This window comes from Hyperoodon ampullatus (genome assembly GCF_949752795.1).
Source record: "Hyperoodon ampullatus genome assembly, chromosome: 12".
Classification (NCBI taxonomy): Eukaryota; Metazoa; Chordata; class Mammalia; order Artiodactyla; family Ziphiidae; genus Hyperoodon; species Hyperoodon ampullatus.
The window spans coordinates 53,007,258-53,019,799 of record NC_136925.1 but is presented as its reverse complement, the minus strand read 5'-3'; the positions used below and the strand labels follow the sequence as shown (position 1 = coordinate 53,019,799).

At 33.6% G+C, this 12,542-nt stretch overlaps 1 protein-coding gene across 1 annotated transcript in view; it reads right to left on the bottom strand.

Annotated features, from left to right (window-relative positions):
• The window catches only part of RNF217 (ring finger protein 217), a gene marked incomplete at both ends in the record, with an annotated part of 120,984 nt that overhangs the window by 38,026 nt on the left and 70,416 nt on the right, over nt 1-12,542 (bottom strand). The window lies entirely within an intron of this gene.

Below are 12,542 nucleotides of genomic sequence, written 5' to 3'. Positions count from 1 at the left end.
TCAGATTTTTCAACCTTACTACAAAGTTTCCTTACTACAACCTTACTCAGCAGTAAACTTAGGGCACATTTAACTACTTTAAAAAGACAGAAAAAGAGGGCTTCCCTGGTGGTGCAGTGGTTGAGAGTCCGCCTGCCGATGCAGGGGACACGGGTTCGTGCCCCGGTCCGGGAAGATCCCACAGGCCGCGGAGAGGCTGGGCCCGTGAGCCATGGCCGCTGAGCCTGCGCGTCCGGAGCCTGTGCTCCGCAACGGGAGAGGCCACAACAGTGAGAGGCCCGCGTACCGCAAAAAAAAAAAAAAAAAAAAAGACAAAAAAAGGGGATTTTGAAAGTACCTATATATACTACAACTAGTAGCTTAAAAATCATTGCTAGAAAACCCTCTATTTTCCCTGACTCTTCCAGGCAAAGAACATATAACTGTTCCCATGTCATCAGTATCATAGGAACAAGTAAGAAAATTAAACCAATCATAATGTTGTAAAAAAATCCCTATGAGATCTGACTACTACTGAGGTAATTTATAAAATGAATTTCTTCAAAGAACTACAGAGTTAGATTAGGAGAGAGGAGAAGGAATATACTGGAATGCTACATTTACCATTTATTTGGTAGGGGATTCTAGAAATGGTTAGCATTAAAAATTACAGTATAAGATTCAAGTACAAACTGTGGACACAATTACATTTTAAAAGATGAAGAAAATAAGCTACTTTGAAATAAGGAGGACCTGGAATTGTTTTCCACAAGTAGTGAGCAAGAACTCTTTATATTCATAGCATCATAATCTCTTTTTGCTCATCTTAGGGTAGCAGAGGGAAGTAGTGAAAGCTCCAAAAGGCAAGCAACACTAAACCATTTCTTTTTCACTTGGGTGAACCTGACATTCTGAGAAGGCAAAACACATTGACCTTAAAGAGAAAAGCGCGCTATGAAAATGGAGGGAGAAATGAGGAAAAGCCACATGATCCAGGGAAAGAAAATCTCTGCAGTGAGCAATTAACAAAACCCCTAAATTCAGAGTAACTTTTCTTTTAACTTTGCTGTTTATCTGGCACAGACTTGAGGAAAGGTAGTTACGAAGCTACAGGCTGAAGGATGCCTGGGAACAATATATTTAATACGAGTGAAGAACATGAACCAGACTGATAATAAAATGAAAAAATCTGGCTTTGGGTAAACCATTTTATTAGTACTGGTCTTTTGAAATGTAAGTTGCTATATCATCTTATGCTACAATTTTACAAAACATAGTCCAAAGAGGTCTTTCAAATATTAGCCCAAAGCAATTTTTTCTACTTTTTTTGATGAGTCTGCTTATAGTTACAATCAGATTTTATTTTTATACTTGTTACAGAGTTATTATAACCCAAATTATGTTTTGTAGTAAATTATTTTCAGTTACAGCTAAAGGCAGAGGCTGTACAGATGAACTGGGATCAGAGCAGGAGGGCAGAGCATGAAGCCATGTTAGGAGTCTGAAGTAGACACCTATGAAAACAGAAAACTTCAGTTTTCAGCATGTGAAAGACAATTTCTTTTCATTCCACATAGAAGGAGTCCACTTGGATAATCTCAAGGGACTCTTGCTTATTGAAGAGCTGCATACTTTTGGGAGTAAGAGCTGGAATGTTTTACTCCCAGGTCAGTGTTTTAACCTGGCCTCCCTTGCCTCTAAGTTTATTTATTTTAAGTATATAAATAATAACAATGGAAGCAGTCGTTTCACAACCACCCAGAGAGTCAGGTCGTATAGAAATGGAATGTGTATAGGAACCAGAACCATCCAAGGCAGCTCAAGGGAGAGAGTAATCTGGTCACTCTTCCTGCAGTGGGTGTTCATTACCACACCACACTGGGACACCTACCATCTAACGTCCAACCAAGTGCCTTATCTTCTTCTTCAGTGTCTCTCAAAACTGCCTGTAAGTCTATTCTATTTCCATAGCACACACAATTTCCTTATGCTTCACACCCTCTGCATTTTGCGTATTCCATACCTTCTCTTCTCTCTGAAAGCTCCAAAATCCCTACCCCACTACATTGAGCCAAATGATCTCATATTTTATTAAACAGACAGAAGCAATATGATCACATTCCTTTATCTTCCCACTACAAACTCTCCCAATCTATGTCTGTCTCCATCTTTTCTGTCTTCCCTCTTTTTTTTGTATTCTTCCCTGTTATTTTTTTTAAGGATCATGCAGCTTGATCTATTCTCTTCATCAGATTTTTTTACAGCTTTTTAAAAAAAATTTTATTTATTTATTTATTTGGCTGCTTTGGGTCTTGGTGGCAGCACTCGGGATCTTCATTGTGGCCTGAGGGATCTTTAGTCGCAGCATGTGAACTCTTAGCTGCAGCATGTGGAATTTAGTTCCTTAACCAGGGATCAAACCCAGGCCCCCTGTATTAGAAGCGCAGTCTTAGCCACTGGACCACCAGAGAAGTCCCAAGTCTTCCCTTTTTTTTAGCTTTTATGTTTTTCTTTCTTTGTTTGTTTTTAATTTTTATTTTATATTGGAATAAAGTTGATTTACAATATTGTGTTAGTTTCAGGTGTACAGCAAAGTGATTTAGTCATACATATACATATATCTATTCTTTTTCAGATTCTTTTCCCATATAGGTTATTACAGAGTATTGAGTGGAGTTCCCTGTGCTATACAGTAGGTCCTTGTTCATTATTTTGTATATAGTAGTGTGTATATGTTAATCCCAACCTCCTAGTTTATTTCTGTCTTCCCTCCTTTTACAGCATAAGGCCTGAATCTACTTCCAGGACAACTGCATGAGTCTCTTGAAGTGTTTGTTGAGAATTCAAAGTTCCTGGACCACCTACGGTTTATACAATTTGAATTATTGCTGGTAAGCTAATATTTGGCAGTTTGGAACAATTACTCATACAATCCTTTGAATTACACATACTTCTTCATACTAACAATATCCCCTTTTTCATAATAAAATGCTACTCATGACCTATGCAATCTCTTGGCCTCTACATGTCTATCTTTTCCAAATAATTTCCTCAATTTCCGAATAATTTCCTCAAAAGATCACTAAAAACCAATAATCATTAAGCAAAGTGCATTCATTTATTTATTCAACAAGGTACATATTTCATCAATTCATAAATATTTCAGTATGGGTCTAAAGAAAATAAGAAATCTTTAAAAAACATAATCACGATACCAAATATTTTCTAAAATGACAATAATTCTTTAATATCAATTTAACAGTTTCAATAACATCATCTAACTTCTATTTATAGGATTTTATGTACTTAATATCCTTAAAACAAAGGTCTAAATTTCTGTTGTGTTCAATGCTAATACTACTATTTATATCACTGAAAAATATGCTCTCCATTTCTGAACAAAACATGTCCATTCTTGTAAGACAAAATTACTTAATTCTAAAACAATCTCCAAGGGTGTTAGTAAGAGACACAATTATCCACTAGATAATTATCCACTACCTCAAGCTAGATGGCTAATTTGTCACTTGGGAGAACTCAAAAGTAATTTAATGCCACAGGTGAGGGAAACCACTGGAAAAGTGACAGATTAATTAATTAACTCTTCCAAAAAATAAAAAAAGACAGAAAATATAAACCTTGGATTCGAAGCTCAGTTTATCAAACGCATGGTTTATGAATTTGATCTTGGTTTTAAGTGTTGATCATGATAGTTTACAGTGTGCCTTGGCCTTTAGTTCACTTAATACCAAGAGATTTCAGATTTCCTCTATCATTAAAAAGAAACATATTAATATGGCAGAGGAGAAGAGAATACCACAACAAAAGCAATAACAATAGTCATGAAATGTATGCAGCACCTCCTCCATGATAGGCACTGGTAGAAGCACTTTCTGTGCATTAATTACTTTGTGGAATACCATAGAGGTAGAGTCATTTTTAGGTTCTGCATTTCTCCATAAGGCTGCTTTACTGATAAATATGTTTCTTTGTTTACTCAGCAGGTATTACAGAGCATTGTGCTAGATGCCTGTGATTTTTTAAAAAAACTAATGAAAACCATCAAGTCAAATATCCCAGAAGTTCTCTCAACCCCAAGCAAGAAAAATATAAAGAAAATCCACTGAGGCACATCAAGTAAAAGTGACAAGTACCAAATACAAAGGAAGTATCTTAAAAGCAACAGAGGAAAAAGACATTCCCACATAGAACACTTCAGCCCCAGGTCCCTTGCTGGTAAATTCTACTGAGAATTTAAGGATGAAATAACACTGATATCACAAAACTACTCTTAGTGAATAGTGATAAAAAGGGGGTGATCACTATTCAGGTTGTTTTATGAGGCCAGCATAATCATGATACCAAAACCTGATAAGGACATTTCAAGAAAGGAAAACTACTGACTAATCTCTTTGTAAACACAGATGCAAAAATCCTAAACAAAACATTAACAAACCAATCTAGACAATACATGAAAAAGATAATATATCATAATCAAAGCGGGCTTATTCCAAGAATGCAAGATTGGTTTAACATTCAAAAATCAATTGCTATAACTCACACATAAATAAAATAAAGGAGAAACATCATATGATTATCTCAATAGAAAGAGGAAAGGTTATTTGATAAATTCAACATTCATGCATGTTAAAATCTTAGCAAACTAGGATGAAAATTCCTTAATCTAATAACGAGTATATATAAGAAAATCTACAGTAAACCTAACACTCAATGGTGAAATATTGAAAGCTTTTTTCTTAAGACTGAAAATTGGGTGAGTATGCACTGCCACCATTACTAAACATTGACTAGAGCTAGCCAATGCAAGAAGAGAAAAAGAAAAATGAAAATAAAATAATTAGAAATGAAGATATAAAATCCCCCATTTTTTGCAGATTGCATAATTGTATATGCAGAAAATCCAACATAATCTACAGATAAACTTTAGGATAAATAAGTGAATTTAGAAAATTTGCTGAATAAGTCAATACACAAAAATCAAACTTACTTCCATACACTAGCAACAAGCAATTTCAAAATAATATTTAAGAAATAGTCTCACTTATAACATATTAAAAACATTAAATATGAATAAATGCAACAATGTTCAATACCCCTGTATAGGAATATCTGAAATGTTTTTGGGAAAATGGAAAGAAGCAAATTAATGGAGAAATATATCAAGTTCTTGAACTGGAAGATTCGTTAAAGATGTAAATATGGTCCATATTGACCTACAGATTCCAGGCCATCTTAATAAAATTCCCAGCAATTTTCTCTCTCTCTTTCTCACTCTCCCTCTTGTTCTCTCTCTCTCTTTTTCGAGGGGAATCATCTTCTAATTCAAAATTAGAAGATGATTCTAAAACTATAGTAATTACAATAGTGTGACACTGGCACAAGGATAGATAAGGATAGATACCAGAAAAATAGAACAGAAAAAGAGTACAGAACAGAACCACTTACATACGAACTCTCGATGTTTCAAAATTATAGAGCAGTGGGGACAATGTTATTCTTCAATAAAGTGTGCTGGGTCACTTAAATATCTATTAAAAAAATCTGTTTGACTCCTACCCCAAACCAGGTAAACTGTAGCTATAGTTATAAAAGGTGAAACAATAAAACTTCTAAAGATGGTCAAGAAGAATATCTTCATGTCCTTAGGGAAGGGAAAGACTGCTTACACATGACACTAAAAAAACTCACCATTTAAAAGAAGTGATAAATTTGACTAAGTAAAATTTAAAGCTTCTGTTCATCAATAGATACTGTTAAGAGAATGAAAATGCAAATGAGAATTGGAAAAGATATTTGCAGTATGTGAAGAATAAGGTTTTGCTTATCCAGAATACATAAAGAGCCCTTCCAAATCAGTAAAAAAAAGGCAGACAACCAACTCAACAGATAAATGGTCAAGAGGATGTTCAAGTGACCAATAAACATATGAAAATACGTTTAACTTCATGAGTTGTCAGGGAAATGAACATTAAAACCAAAATGACATGTAATTTTGAAGGAATTAATTAATTGAGCTCTCATAACTCTCAAAGATTCAGCAAAATAATGTTTAAACAATAACTATACAAGTAGTACAGTATTAATTTTCTATTCAATCATGCCAAATGTATTTTTCTATAGACAGTCCTCCTTTATGTTACTTAAACTTCTTTCTTCTTTCCTCACTACCCAAACTTTCATGCTCCCTTATCCACTTAAGTAAAATTTTATCCAATAGGTGAATTGCACATTCAGATTTGGGAACTCAAGCAGTAAAAAATGTTTCTTAATATGTGGAAAGAAATATAAACTTAATCCAATTTTTCTCTTTGAAAAGCACACTGAGATATATTATTAGGTTTAAGCAAACAATTTTTTAGGATTCTATACCTTATCTTGATTCTTGAAGAAGATAACACCCAAATTCTAATCCATCCTCAAAGAATATTAATATGGAGGGCTTTTTCAATGCAAATCACTGAGTAAGTATTTAGAAGAAGACAACACCCAAATTCTAATCCATCCTCAAAGAATATTAATATGGAGGGTTTTTTCAATGCAAATCACTGAGTAAGTATTTAGACTGAGAGAGAAATGCATAATGTGTGCTCAGATAAACAGAACAAGTACATATTCATTTAACTATAATCAATTTTACCTTTTGAAAGGTAGAAATTTTAGAACAGGCTAGATATTTGGATACACTAGAGAGGGAAATATTTCTAAAAGAAAAAAATTTTGAGCTTACTTTGTTTAAATGTTATCCACTCTTTTTTTCATCATTACACTTATCTAAATCAGATATTCCAATTTATTACAATCAGAAAATAAAGATACTACGTAGGTAATTTATGAAAAGAACCCTGGAATGGAAATCAGATATAGGATTCTGGTGTTATTAATATTTATGTGGCTGCATGTCCTTGGGTTCCAGGGACACACACAACCAAATCTCTTAGAGATGGACTGATTCACCTTTAGGATTCCCTACTGGTGCTAAAATTGTATAATTATAATATATGCTCTAATTTACAAAAAGACCAAAAGTGTATGTAAGCTCTAAAGCTTTAGCTCTAGCTTAAAAAGCTGTAGAGGTTAACAGTTAAAAGAGTAGATTCCAGACTCAAATTGGCTCTGCTCCTTACTACTAGTTGCTAAATCTTTCTCTTGCCCAGCATCTGTATCTGTAAAAACCGGAATTTACCAATCGAATTTGGTTGTTTAGAGGACTGTATGAGTTGATTTACATAAAATACCTGAAACAGTACCTGATAGGGATACTCAATAAAAGTTTGCTAATATTTACCTTTGTTGATATTCAGAAAGCAGTATTTCACAAAATTAATTTCAGAAATTAGAAATTCTTTTATGCTTATTTCTTATACAAGGAGAACATTTTAAATTCTGTAATCATCCGTAATTCATAATTCAGTACTCTCATTCATAATTCAGTGTTCTTCCTCCAAAAGCGTATATGTAAAGGAAGATAACTAAAAGTACAAATTACATGAATATACTGTAGAACTGAATGCTGAGATACAAAAGAAAAACAAATCATATACATTTACATCAAAAGTGTCCCCATTTTTAAAATAAATTTGACCAAGAATGGAAATACAGATGCATAATTATGGAAATGTACATATATAGTTCACATTAATAGACATAAAATAGCTTTGGAAATATTTTAGTCAATCCAGTACCACAGATTAATAATCAGTATTACTCTAGTGGGAGAGGGAAGCCTTAAATTTTGTTTTACTCAGAGGTTTAATTTCAGTTAAAAGGGGCAAGTGAAAATTTCAGAGACTAGAAACAACTTTGGAAGCTTAAAAAAAATATTACAAAGCTCACAAGAGACCTTTTATAACTTCTCTCTCCCCCTCTTCATTGGTGTCTTTCCCTTGGCTTTCAAACTATGCTTAAATATTCTAAAAATGCCAAAAGCAAACAAAAGCAAAAGCCATTGGTGGTTTAGTTATGGAAAAGTATTTTGCCCTTCCACAAATCATATTAAATTCATTTAACAAGTCTGAAAAGTGACATAAGAAAGCAAAATTTTGCAGATACAGGTGATTTTGAGGATTTACGAGTATTAGTGCCCAGTTAGAGCCATTGACTCAAGTGTGGGTATATTTAAGGTACTGGATTCAAGGAAAATTATTGCAAAACAGACATGTCAGCCCAGACATGGGTAATGTAGTAGCTTCTCCAGTTTTTTTCCCCATACACACCAAGGTAATTTTAATTCTCTCTTGGGTCTTGTAGCATATTTACCCACTCTTCTTGGTAAGGTATTGTTAAATGCTTGAAGATAGCTGTCATGTCCCTTCAGTCTTTTTCTCAGGAAAACATCCCACTTCTTTAAAGTCTTTAAAGTCTTCTTTGAAGACTTTCCTTCTTCCTACGTTGTTGGTTTGTAAAAGTGTGATACCCAGAAACCAAAGCCATCATGCAGGTGTGGTCTGGCTACTGGGGAAACAGGATTATCCTCAACCACAGTAAACTGAAAGAAAGGAAAATGAAAAGAGAAAAGTCCTCAGGAATTATAAGTTACCAAAATTAACCCAAGAAGAAGTAGAAAACGTGAACGGGCCAAGTATAATAGAAGACATGAGGGTATGTCTTCTTCTAGGAAGGCCATCTATTTCCTAGGTTTTCACCTTTGTTGCAATTGAATATTCTCTCACTGAGAATATTCTTACTGAAAAATAATATTCTCTTTCTCTCTGTGGTTTTTATTTCTTTCCTCATCATGTCTCTCTCTCATTTTCATTACTTTCACTTTGGTCCCTAAATCAGGCTCCCCAAACAATTAATCTTTTGTTTCTTAAAACAATTAGCTTTGGGCTTGCTTATCCTTTATATTGCTTTTTTCTCTTTTAGTTTTCCTTTCTTTTGATTTTTACATTTAGTATTATGCTTTCCCTGCTTTTATTTGTCTCATTTTGTTATTCTTTTTCTAGTTTCTTACAATCACTTTGTTTTCCGCTTTTACTCTTTAGTAATGAATACAGTTTTTGCTACGTTCCAAAAATTTTGGTATGAAATGTTCTCTCTTCATTATTTTCTAGGCAGTTTATAGTCTGTTTTTACTTCCTATTTAAGTGTTTCTTAATTTCTATGCAGTTAAAACATTTTTTGGTAACTTTTTTTCTAAAATTTATTTTCAACTCTACTTGATTATGAATAAAGTAGGTAGACTGTAAAAACTCTTTATTTTGATGTATTAAGGTTCTTTTCTAGCCAATTACATAATCTTTTAAAAATGTTTTTTGGATATTAAAAATATTTAATCAAGAGAAGTAAGATTCTATATAGATTTCTATTAAATCACAGCTTTGATGATTTAAGTCAACTTCTCTATGGGCTCATTAATTATTTATCTACTCAATCTGATTCTGAAAGAGGAATATTGGAATTGCTTACTATAATTTTTTTCAAATTATCTTTGCACTTCTAGTTTTTATATTTTTGGTTTATATATTTGACTGCAGTGTTTCTTGGTGCATACAGGCTTGTGACATATCTTCATAAATAGTCTTCTATCTGGTGTTTGTACATTTAAATTCTACCTCAACCTCATCAGAAATTAATACTACCACTTCCTCTTTTTATTGTCATTTTCCTCCTATGGCTCTGCTCATTTCTTCTCACCTCAACTTCATTTTAAATCACTTTGCTGGAAATGATTCTATGGATTAAATACTCAAATATTTATTCAGTGCCTACCATGGACAAGGCACTCTACTAGCTACTGGGGGGAATTTAAAAATGAATAAACTACCTTCAAGCAATTTTCAGTTTATTAGGGGAGAGAGACTTGGGCATAAATAACCACGGTTCAGGCAGAGAAGCACAAAGGAGAACTGAGTTTGACTGCTCATGGAAAAGAAGGTATTTTAGTTAAACTATGAAGAATGAAAAGGATCGCAATGAGTAGATTTGACTATGTCTTATTTCTTAAATAGAAAAAAAAGAAAAAATATGAAATACATATCTGATAATATTAGGTCAGAAAACATAATAAACATTGTATTTGTATATTATAAATATGTAAAACTATATGTGAAAAAACATATAAACTGAGAGGGAAGAAAAAGAATTACTAAAACGATTTTTCAGGTTGTGGAATTATTTTTTTTCTTTTTTAATGTTCTAGTATTTTTTTTAAATAAATTTATTAATTTTTTTTTTGGCATGTTGGGTCTTCGTTGCTGTGCGCGGGCTACTCTTCGTTGCGGTGCGCGGGTTTCTCATTGTCGTGGCTTCTCTTGTTGCGGAGCATGGGCTCTAGGCATGCAGGCTTCAGTAGTTGTGGCACATGGACCCAGTAGTTGTGGCTTGCAGGCTCTAGAGCGCAGGCTCAGTAGTTATGGCACATGGGCTTAGTTGCTCCACAGCATGTGGGATCTTCCTGGGCCAGGGCTCAAACCTGTGCTCCTTGCATTGGCAGGCAGATTCTTAAACACTGCACCACCAGGGAAGCCCAATGTTCTAGTATTTTTGTTACAATTTTTATCATTCAGTAAATTTTTTTTGCATCAGTGTTTTCTGACTCTTAATAGGTGACAGATACAGAATGGATAGCAACACCAGTAAACCAAAACTTTGCATTGGTCTTGAAAACAAGAGAGAATACTGAGAATTATGGGTCCAGGATTTTACTTATCAAAACTAAATTATGAACATTATTTAAGTTTGTTTCTGAACACACTTGGTGGTCTAAGTTTAAAGCCTCTACCATTGCACTGATGGATTCTGGGCTCTGTCCTAACCCTCTGCAGGGTGCAGTGGAGAAACAGACATTTCGTAAGTCAACTAAACCCTGTGGGAATGTCATCCCACACAGTCCTGCCATCATCACAGCTACTTCACAGAAAGCAACATTCCTTTCACAGAGCTCATGTCAAAATAGTTTTTTTTTTTAAAATAGTATCCAGAAACCTTTCTTCTTGAAACTTGTTTAACAAATAGAACAACAAAATCACTCCTTACGATACTACTTGTAAACCTGGAGGTAGTCCAAGTTTGACAAACTTTAAAAATACATGTTCTGTATTTTTATTCACAGCCATTTCAATATTTGATGGGTTTTTTTTTCCCCTACAGGTTTTGGTCTTTCAATACTGGCAAGCATCAGTGCTTTCCTAGACTTTAAACCAAGTTAACATCGTTTTTTAACTTAAAAAGAGCAATTTCAACAGAGCCTTTTCATGCCAAAAACAAAGTATCTTTGTGCACCATGCACCCAATTCTAGGAATAGTCTGTTCATTACCTGGAGTTTTTAGATTCGAGAAAGAAAAATATAATTCCATTCCTGGCTTCTATTCATTATTTGCAGTTACAAAACACTGTTTAATGTAGAGTGACTAAATTTTCCTTTCTGTCTCCCAGGAATAAAGTTAAAATGTATATGAATATGAAAAGAGAAAAAAAATATGTTTTTTTTAAAAAGTGTCTTCTCTTTTGATGTTTGAATTTTAATACCTCCAAAGTAGGGAGAAATCTTTGCCTAGGAGTATAGAAATCTCTTTTAAAAATATGATTGAGCTAGAGAGGTATCCACAAAAGGCTAGCCTGGTGAATGAAAAGTTTTGTGGTTAGAGTGAAAAAGGGTTGGAATACCTGGTATACCCACAGTGTTAAATGTCTTGATTTACTGCACATACACTTGAGAAAATCCCATCCTGCTTCAACTGAGCTTCTTTTCTTTAGGAGACTACAATACAATGATGAAAACCTCTTGACTTTGCTGCTGGCCAACGAGGTAAATACTGCTCTTGCATTAGAACGGAGACTGCTCAAATGAGATTGTTTTCATTGAAATAACAAATCACTTAAGAAAATTAGCTAAGATAAAGTATAGAGGAAGATGGTAAAACAGAGAACACAACAGAAGACTGTGAGCTATATGGAAAGAGTAGAACACCTCACCATATTCTAACAGAGAAAATAATCACAAGTAAAAATGAAACTCAAGTTGTTTTTAAAAACGCTTATACTTTTCTAAGCCAAACATAGGGAAAAGTGTAAAGGGAGAATAATATAATTTAAAAGTTTTTTATAAAGCACTTATGAATACTATATAAAAATACTTTATATATATACTAATACTGTTTTGTATTAGTACTATTTCCAGTTTTATTATATGTTCTTACCTCATTTTTATATTGAATTACAATAAATTTTGCCATTATATTCCGGAAATTAAATCCTCTTAGAACTACTCAGAGTGTATATATATGTATATCAGGGGATCCTAACCTGGGATCCTGAAATTATCTTTTACTATTACTATTACTTTACTGTTACTCTTTGCATGTGAAAAAAATGCTACTGTACTATGAGTACATTGTGGTTCTTTTGTATTTGTTTTAATTTTTCCATCCAGTAAGGGAGACAGATTTGGGCAGTTAAATCATTTACATACCCACCTGTTCTTCCATGAAATCAAGGGTCATCCAGGAAAGCAATGTGATTCTTAAGAGAGTTTAGGGATTGCATATGGAAACCTGCCTACTAAAAAGACTCAACTGATAAACATCTAACTTTGATTCTT